This window comes from Drosophila mojavensis, unplaced genomic scaffold (assembly GCF_018153725.1).
Source record: "Drosophila mojavensis isolate 15081-1352.22 unplaced genomic scaffold, ASM1815372v1 contig_136, whole genome shotgun sequence".
In the NCBI taxonomy this organism is placed as follows: domain Eukaryota; kingdom Metazoa; phylum Arthropoda; class Insecta; order Diptera; family Drosophilidae; genus Drosophila; species Drosophila mojavensis.
In genome coordinates, this window is record NW_025318667.1 from 27615306 (window position 1) to 27626107 (window position 10802).

Sequence of the window (10802 nt, forward strand, 5' to 3'; positions counted from 1 at the left end):
AGGCAACAGCGCTTGTTGCTCTTAATTTACGGGGTTGCGGCTAAGCGAATTCAATTTGCGCTGCCTCTCAGCCCCGAGCCCAACCCCCAAGACGAGACGAGGCGAACTGAGACTGAGGCTGAGGCTGAGGCTGAGGCTGAGCCCATCCTCCTCCAAGGCTAGAGTCAATCCACTCCAACTGCGGCTGTTGCGTGAAGTGGCCAACGCAACGCATTGCGTCCTACAAGTCCTCCGCGTCTCAGGAGGGTTCGAGTTGCGTGCGTAGAGCATGCAAACTGGGCCTTCGCATCCTTGGGCGCCGCCGCCTGCTTGTGGTCCTGTCGCAGCGCCTCTGTAACAAATTGATTATTTGTTGCGCTTTTCCCTCTGGCAGCGATTTGCATTTTTACGAGTGCCACTCATAAATTTATGAGTGCCGCACGACCGTGCGAAACTTTTCCCATGCAGCCATTAGCATTCGTTAGCCATTGGCATCCGCGTCGAACGAGCTGAGCAAATGTGCGTAAAGGATGCTGCCGTAACCACAAACCGAACGACTAATTAACACTGATTCGCCATACATATATGCGGCTATAGATACTATGTATACACGAAGGAATGTCCCATGAATCGGGCAATCGAAGTCAAATCAGTGAACAAGAGCGAGCTACTGTGCTGGCTACGCCAAAGATTATATGTAGACGTGGGACTGCTAGATGAAGTTATTCAGAATTATCATAAATTGGGGAAATATTTAAATGAAAAGTTACTCTAAATGCGGAATAAGGAGTGAAGTAAGGCATTTCGGGTCGCCTAATCTCTGGATTTAACCGTTGCAGACTTCTTCTTGTGGAGATTTTCGGAAGCACTGGGTTCAAGCAGACGACTCTCGAAGCTATCAAGGCGGATAATCGAAAGGAAAGCAGGAAACCGTAGCAAGTAATTGGCTTGTATCATTTATCAAGGTTCATTCGATTGTATTGGATAAACAGATTTCACAAGCAGAACAAAATATGTTGACTGTCAACATTGTTCATTGCCTCACCCTGTAGAGGCAGCCACCCTTTGGAGTAGAGCCACTTGGAGAAGTTTACCTTCCTTACCTAAAGCTTTAGATAAATATCATAATTTTGTTATCATTTAATATATTTATGATTGCGTCTGAATAAATTATTGATTTCAATGCCATTTGCAGGCATTATCATTCTCCCTGGGAGTACGGGTATAGATTAAACGCCTTCAAATTTTTATTAATCTGCAAAATTGTAACCTAAATGTACCGTACAATACAAGTAGAGCACTACGGTACCGTCCGTTTGCTCCTCCAAATTTTTAATTCACTCGAATACAAATGCCTTACCGATCTTATTGATAGTTCATTCAAATGTCTGACAGCAGGTGATTGGACTAGAAGCTTCTAAATGCTCTCGCAGTGAACAATTATTTGAGAGATCTTGGATGAAGTCGCAGCGGGCAGGATTGTCTATCACCTCTGGAAATTGAGTTGACGTCTGCACACACGTAGTAGCACCATTAATGATGAAATTCTTAATAGAAAGCAAGTAGAGACTGCTCTAGTAGGGAGTGTTCGACTAGGAGATACCCTGAACACTACGCAATCTACGCACGCTTCAAATAAAAACTTTTCATTTGGATGGACTAATCTATGTAATTTTCAAAACGTTAATAACCTTAAGAATGAAAGAATATATTGCAAACAAAGAGTCAGAGAGAGAGAGAGAGAGAGAGAGAGAGAGAGAGAGAGAGAGAGAGAGAGAGAGAGAGAGAGAGAGAGAGAGAGAGAGAGAGAGAGAGAGAGATCAATTCTGCAATTCTGCAATTCTGAATATATCAACTTTATTTTGTATTATTAATATTATTTGAATTGACTTATCGTCTTAACCTAAAAATATAAATATTTAAAAAAACAATTCAAAAATATTCCAGTAATTTTTTTGTGTATGTTTTAAATAAGGCTGGTTTCTTTTCTATCTCTCTCTATACTTATGTGTATTTAAGAAAAAATTAGATGTACTAATTTTGTTTTTTATAGATTTTTTAATGGTCATATATAGGATATACATTTGGTATATATCCAATGGCAATATCGGACATTAATTGTTCGCTTGAACTGACTTTGCATAATTTGATGGACTAGTCACAGTTCAGTGGATAGAAATCGCAGCATTAGCATATTGATAGATCGTTGTCCTACGATTAACTGTGCTGGAATGGTTATTGAAATCGCGAGAGTCGCTGGCACAAAGGACTCAAGGAGTCGTTTTTTTTATGGATTTCTCTGCCGGCGAACATCTTGAGGCCGGCTACGCTCTGAGGGGGCGCCTTTTGTGCGTCCAAGCTGACAAAATGCTTTCACACCGGAAGCTGCTGCAATGCGTTCGGCGTCCTGCTCGCTCTTCCTGGCTAATTGACAACTTTTGTTATGCTCGGCTCGGCTCAGCTCGTTTTTCGTTATTTTTTTTATGGCGCGCTGCTGCCGCATTGTTGGCCTAATTTGTCACAGGACGCAAGCCGACTAACTTCTGCATACTAAGTAGTGCCGGAGCAGGAGCAGGAGCAGGAGCAGGAGTAGGGGTCGAGGCAGGAGGAAGCTTTTTGATTACACAGGCAATTTGTTGCGCACATTGGACGCAAGTCGAAGCCATTCTTTCGCCTTGGACTCGCCCGTTTCCGTTATCAATAAATTTGTGCGTGTTTATCAAATTAGATGTCAGCGCGCGCGCGCACGCCGGAAGCCGGGCCGAAGGATGCGAGCGGAAGCTGTGCGAAATTTATGTAGCTGAAGGTCAGCAAAGGGGGCGGCCAGACTGTGCGGCAAGGTTAAGTCTAAATCAATATTGAGTCGAGTCGTGCCCCACCCCCTCGCCCCTTCGCTCCTCTTCCAGCTTGTCTCTTGCAAATCGGTTTGTGGCGCCAGAAGCTGCAGAAATCGATTTGCCGCTGGCCCCCGCCGCCAGTTAAACGCTGCAAATTACTCAGACTGCGGCTGCAACAACAACTGCAACAACTGCAACAACTGCAACAACAGGCGGCTACTGGTTTTGAACCTGCGGCCCAATTTGAGTGCGTTGCATGCAAATCGCTGCTGATGGAGTTACATGACGCTGGGGCGGCTTTAGATTAAGATGCTGGGCGCTATTATTCGGTTACGGCATCATCTTCGATTTGCAATTCGCTGCGCAATTGCCTCTGCGGTTAACCAATTTTCAATCAATTCTAACTGTGCGCAGCGCAATCAGAGCCCAAGCTTCGGGCCGAACTGCGAACGGCGAACGGCGAACGGCGAACGGCATGTGGAGTCGTTGCCCAGGCACACGCCAATGTCAAAAGGTTCTCACAGGGCAGTAAGACGATACGATATTTGGATTCTTTCCCCTTTTTTGCTCGGGGTTTATTCAGTTTCTGTTTTTTGTTGTCATTGGCGCCGCCGGGGCCAAGTCCCGTTAGCCAAGTGTCTGGAGTGCGTGGGGGCTTCTCCCTGCCCAGGCCAGCCAAAAGTCAAGCCTTTGTTTATGCGGCACGTGGCTGCAACTATGATGGCAACTGCGACAAGATTCAACGGCCAACTGCCAACTGTCAACTGTCAAGTGCCAAGTGATGTGTGACTAAAGTGCGCCTACGGCTGGCTGCAGGAGGCAGGCGGCAGGCGGCAGGCGGCAATTGAAGTGCTGCATCTCCCTCCCGGACTGCACATGGACCGCAAGCTGTGCGAGGTGCCAGCGGCACAATCACCAACTTGCGTCCAAAATCCAGCGAGCGCACATTGCACACGCTAATGGCCAGAACAAAAGGCAGAAGGAAGTTGCTGCAATGCCCAGAAAGCAAACAGTTGCTCACGGGATCCAATTACCCGAAGTTGAAGTCGTCTCCGATTCCAATTCCGACACCAACTACAATTCGCCCTCTCGCTCGTACTCGCACTCGCTCTCGCAGCCGTCGGGCTGAGCCAATTTTCAATTGTGCCACGGCCAAAAAGGCAACAGCAGGCGATGCGTCGGCAATGAAGGCGAACGAAAGCGACTCGCCGTGGCACGCAGTCTCTTTGACACGCCATGCCCGTGCCGCACGGGGGATGAACAGCGAGGGTAGCCACTGCAGTTCACTTAGCTATAAGCTCTCGAGTTGATTTTGTGCTGTAAGCACTCTTCACTTCTTGGATATTAGTATTTATCCATTTGTATCTGATATTTCGGATATACAAAAATATGTTATACAATAAAAGCTGAAAATAAAATAAAAATAAAAATAAACTTTTCATATGAATATCCATTATAATTAAGTTAAGATTAAGTCTTGTACCTAAGTATATATGTGTATCTAAGGGATACTTTAGAGAAGTAGAATGCACCGAAATATATTATACATTATACTAAGGATATATTTAAAGAAATTGTACACAAGTTTAACCAAGTTTTACCTACTAAAATTTTATAACATTTTTATAGTTTTACTAAATTCATTTTAGATTAATGCTCACTAGCAAATATATTTAATTTTTTCCCTAAAGAAAGTAAATTTAAGTGACAACAATAATTCCAATTTATCCCAAACTCTTGCTAAAGTAAGTCAAGCTTAAGTTTCTTACAAATATTTTAATTATATTATCGTAATCATATTTATATCTTAAGAGATATTTCTCTTCTTCTATGGCTATGCTGTTACTAAAGCAAAATCCAATGCTCTCACTTTCTGCCATGTTCTCAGAACCGTGGTGGCAGCCCTCGTGCAGTGCGACCTCGACATGTTCACAATTTGAATACAAGCCTCAACTGCGGCTCGTCCTTGGCTCGTGCTGCTGTTTTGTCCTCTCTCGGTAAGTACGGCCGCTGTATGTGTAAATGTAATTTTTGGCCTTAATTCCTTTTGTGTTTGGCCGTTCGTTTGCTCGTTTGCTAATTTGACAGTTGTCAGCCGCTTGCGACGTCAGTTGGCCAATCCACATGCCATCGAAAGTGAGAGAGCCACAGAGCCGTACTCGCATCCACAATACATCCATTTCTATTACAATTTTCATTTCCATTTCCATTTCTATTGCTGTTTCCATTTCCATTTTCATTCCCATTCCCGTTTCCATTCATCAAAATTGGCTTTGGGTGCGAGAGGCTGCTGGCTCATAATAATTTGTCATCAATTAGCCGAGGGTGTTGATGTGCGCGGTAAACCAAGTGGAAATGCAGACAGCAGGAGCACGAGCAGGACGAGGCAAAGGAGCAGGAGCACGAGCAGGAGCAGGAGCAGGAGCACCCCGTCGTCGTGTAGCATACGCTATGTGACCAGAGACCAACCCGCCCGCCCTCAATGACGGATCTCTCTCTGTGTGTGTGTTTGGGTGTGCATGGGGCTGGGGATGAGGCTGAGGTGGTGCGGGATGAGGATGTGACTCTAATGCCTATTTTGGTGTTCAAGTGCCGTCTGTCATTGTTGCTGCTTTTGTTGTTGTTGTTGTCCTTGTTCCTGCTGTTGCAAATTACTTTTGATTATTATTTTGATGTACATTTCAATGAGATCCGCAGCGACGCGGGGGGCCCCGCAAAGCCAAACTGAAACTTTGTACGCATCTCGAATTACCAACGAAATGCGGCAATTGTTGCACACACTTGAATCCTTATAGAGATTTGATTACATGCGCCTGATAAAAAATGTATCGTAAAATTGATACAATATAAGCATTTTTTAAAATGTTTCAATTTACTTTAGATTTTTTATTGCCTTTTTTTTTATTTATTTTTTTTTTTTTGCATGCAGACAACGATAAAGTGAAGTGAGTAAAAAGCGGGAAAGAAGAGCTACAAAAAGTGTCTGACCTTCAAGGCAGCCAAAAAGATGTATATGGAAATATTAACCGGCTCTATAACATACATATTTAAAGGGTGGAAGAAGTACAATATTATGCATAAATATACACATCTCATTCCTGGTCTTTGCAGCCCATCCATCAATTATAATATTGTTACTTGTAAACTAAATTATAATATAATCAATTAAGACTATGCTGGGCGAGCGTCAGCGACTGCATAATACTCATTTACATTCTATAAATATTGTTTGGGATTTGGGAAGATATGTTTTAACGAGCGACGCTCTCAATATTTAATTGAGAAACGAGTTTATTTATTCGATTAATAACAAGTTTTTAATTGCTAAACTCTAGATGTATAATTATTGGCCAGTACTTAGAAGAAACACATAGTTTACTGGGTATTTCCGATGTGCCACGTCTTCTAAACACAAATAAATCAGCTTTAAATGTTTTGTTTGTTTTGGCATTCAATGTGGTCTTCAGCACTTCATATATTAGTATTTATAAATAGGGACTGCAATGATTTTAATTTGTAATTTTTTTTTATACCCTGATTTTATTATAAAAAAATAGTTTTTTCATTAAAAATCGAAATTAAAATTAACTTACATGATAAAAATTAAGAGTACTTATTAGTCATCAATTTTTATATAATACTCAAACCATAACCTTTATTTTCACATATAGTATTACCCGATTAACCATGGTCCTTGTAGGGTCCCGGGATAATACATTCCAAAGGAAATATTCCTTCGAGTATTTATTCTGAATTCCAAGTATTTTGCTTCAGCAGCTGCGAAAGAGTCTGCGTTCAAATAAATAGACGAACCGATACGAGAAATTAATTTCATTAAACTAATATACTCTTTCAGTTTATTAATAAATATAGTACATGGAAAAATTAAATTCGTTTTGCTATTATTAAATCATAAAATTATTAGAAATAAAATAAAAAATCGTGGACAAACCTAAAATGCGATTTGAATTAAATTTAGATATAATCGAAAAGTAAATAAATGAAAATGATTAAAGTAAATAAAAATCAGAATATACTAAAAAGTAGCTTAGATATATATACAAAATTTATAAATTAAAATAAGCTCAATTTTCCATTGGATGAGAAAGAAGACTTATAGATGACGGAATTTAATGTCTGAACGGTTTGGTAAATGTATATAAATGATGGGAAGCCTAACTATCGTTTACAGTAGATACTTGATCTTTATAGACTCTGGATACGATACATAAATGTTAAATGTACTATGTACATATATTACACATTTGCATGAATGCATCCAAATTTTCCTTTAAATCATTAAATGACGTCAATGTTGTATAGCACTGTGTATTGACAGTTGGTGCTCTCACTGAATTACTTGCTGTACAGCACTGAAAGACGGTGTTGTTGTTGTATATCGAGTGTTTACTCATCGTGTGCTTAAAAGACGGTGTTGTTGTTGTATATATCATCGAGTGTTTGCTCAAAATTGGCTCAGTACCGACGAGTTTGGAAATTTGGATTTGACCTGGTTTGGATGAAGCGATAAAAGGAATGATTTATGCACGAAAATTCATGGCATAATCGAAATTGGAAAATAAATAATTTGGCACTTATCTTTAAGCGAAATGTTAACTTAATTAGATAATTACTTAAATGTCAGTTTAAACAAAACAACAAATGCGTCCACTGACAAAGGCTGTCGTCAAATTGGTTGAAGCTCCACAAGTTGAACCCGAGCGCGAGGCATTAACATCGACATCGATTAACACTCGAGCTGTATTCATGAGTGTTTTATATTTTTTCTTCTTTATTTTAGTGAATGAAACGTATTCATATAAATAAATCTCTGTGCGAGTGTGTGTGTGTGGAAGAAATAAAATCGAATTAATCGAGATCGAATCCGAATCCGAATCCGAATCCGAATCGGCTCGACTCGAAAACAAAACGTGGAGGGCACCACATTTAATGAACGCACAATCTTTTATATGTTGAAAATTGACTTAAATTATTTATTAGCGAATAAAATTAAAAACTTAACGCTATAAAAGTGTTAAAACCACTTAGCAAGCCATTTGCCAGACTTCGACACAGATACAGATTCACGCAGCGGGTCGGCGAAGGCGGGTGGGCGGGGCAGGCCGCGGCTGATCGGGGCTGGTTGGTGCTGGACGAACCCGATCAGAGTGCAAATTCAAGCTTTTTGTTCGCGTTCCATAAATGGGAAATAGAATCGAGGCAGCGCCAAGCCAAAGTCGGATCGGATACATCGCTTGATATTTTCATAAATTAAGCTCGTATTCAAAATTCACCTGTTGCCCCGCGCATTAAAGCCATTCGACCACATTTGGGCCTTAACAAATTTCGAACGTTTTGAACAGCGTTTGTCGTGCGCTTTGATTTTGTCATTCGTTCTTCTGCTTCGTCTGCTTCGTCTGCTTCTTCTTCGCTTATTTTATTTTCTATCTGTTTGTTGTTTAAACATAGTCAGCGATTAACATAAAAAAGCAGTTAACAATTTGTACAACATTTATCTAGTTTTCCATTTTCGACCCCACTCGCCGCGCATCCATCCGTCTCCCTCTCTTCTTGTCTCTTTCTCTGTCCCTCTAGCTGAGGCTGAAAAGTGTGCCTACAATATTAATTCGTATATCCATTGATTTTAAGTGGCCTTTGGTGTTTGGCAACCGAATCGAGTCTAATATACTATTTAATATATATAGCCACAGAGACGGAAACCTAAACGTAAATAAGCTTTGTGTAGGATATGAATGGCATTCCAAACAATTTATTCACATAGCCTCTGTCAAAACAGAAAAGAATTAGATAAATAAATATTATATATGTACATCAGCTGAAAAGATTTAATAGATTTGGATTTTCTTAATTCGCAAATTAGGGAAATCGATTTTTATTGATTTTATATCGCTCAACTACTTATATTCACAAACTGGTTTAAAGTGCTTTATATTTGACTTCGGTTTAGCATTACCCATCATGATGATACATACATCAGAGAAGTAATTTGAAAATGAGTTATAATATTTGTAGATTTCGATAGATTAGAAAATAGAAAATTATAATTAATTTAAATATCTAGAGCTGAAAATAACCTAATTAAAGTATTTGAAATATGAGAAATATATGTAAATAACAGATATATGAACTGTCTGAAGTAGATATATGCAGTATCTGAAGTATATAAAGTGAGTAAAGCACAAGAAACATATGAAGTACACAAAGCATTTAAAGTATGTAAATAGATAAATATACAAACTAAGTATAGTACACATTATATGGAATTTAAACAATTTACATGAGGTATATGACGTGTACAAAGATATAAAGCATGTAATGTATGTGAATTATACAAATCATATAAGGTATTTGCAGTACATTGGCTATGTGAGGTATACAATGAATATGAAGTACATATACTAAGCATATGAATACGAAGCACATGAGATATATTTAATAATTTTGATTTAAATGATGTACATGAATAATATGAAGTACATACATACATATGTATATTGAATTCAAAGTAGATGAATATACGCATATACGGTAAGTAAAGTATACAAAATATAAAAGTATAAAGTATATAAAGTTAAGTTAAAGTTAAGTAATATAAGTAATTTACATTAAGTATATGAATCGCCTCTTATAAAGGATGTGTATATTGTAGTACATAATATATGAGTACATAAGTAACTGTTTAATATACCTCTATATATATCATGTATATATAAAGCGTACGAAGCATATAAGGTATATGTAATGTGTATAAACTGAATGAAGTACATAAAGTACTGTAAGTATATGAAGTGTAAGAAGTATACATTATATGGAATTTTGAATTGAATATTAACTATGAGCAGTGTATAATGTATACGAAGTATATAAAATGTAAAGTTAATATTGGAGTCTATGAAGTCTTGAAGTACCTGAAGAGTAAAGTCCAAGAAGGAGATGAATTATATGAAGTATTTATGCATTATATGAATTGAATTACTTTAATGGTAAATAATAGAGAATACTCGATGATATTGTTCTACAATAATATCAGATATATATACACCTATAAATATGCAAATATTAATGGGCACAAGTCTGTTGCTGAGCCCCCCAATGATCCGTTTCCTGCTTTTGAGTGTCCGCATTCCGTGTTTGATGCCAGGCGCTTTACAGTCTATAAATCAAATAGTTTGCCGCACAGATTGATGCATTAGCCAGCCCAGAAATTCTTTGTATGTCTGTCAGTCTGTCTCTTCGGCCTGTGTGGAGCTGGAGTTGGAGCTGGAGCTGTGGCTGGAGGCTGCAGGCTGGCGCGCGTTGACAACGTGCAACTTTATGACGCCCCAACTTTGGGCGCGATAAGCCCACGCGCCAACATCGAAAAGCTGCAGGGTGAGGGGTGAGGGGTGCGTGGTGCGGGATGAGGGATGAGGAATGAGGGGTCCGGCATCCGGGGCTGGACGTGCAGCGTGCGTCAGACCCTGGCCATGAGATGGCACATCAATTAGCACACCTACCTTCAGCCGAAGAGGCTGAAGCGCTGCTCGGGAACTGGAACTGGCCATTCATTAAAGCAGCTCTTCGTCGCTCGCTCTATCAGCCGGGGCTCTGATGAATATATTTTAGCGGAGACAACAACCAGCAACGCGGCCAGCAACAACAATCGCGCAGAGGGGCCGATTGGACTAACAGAGGAACAAGAGCACCAGAGCAGCAGAGCACCAGAGCACAAGCGCTTATCGCACAAGATGTATTCAAAGTGCATAATGTAAAAGTTGTACGCGAGTGCTCCAGATATTCTTCCACAAGATGCCAACAAGCTGAGCTCAAGTAGAGTATTGACTCGACTTGTTGGTGTTGTTGTTGTTGTTGTTGTTGTTGTTGCTGGGGATGTTATCTCAAGTGCTGCGATGCTTATCGTCGAGTTGTAAACGTGAGCTAAAAATACTAACTCCAGCTACAATTTCTCTCGGCTCTTTGGGCCCG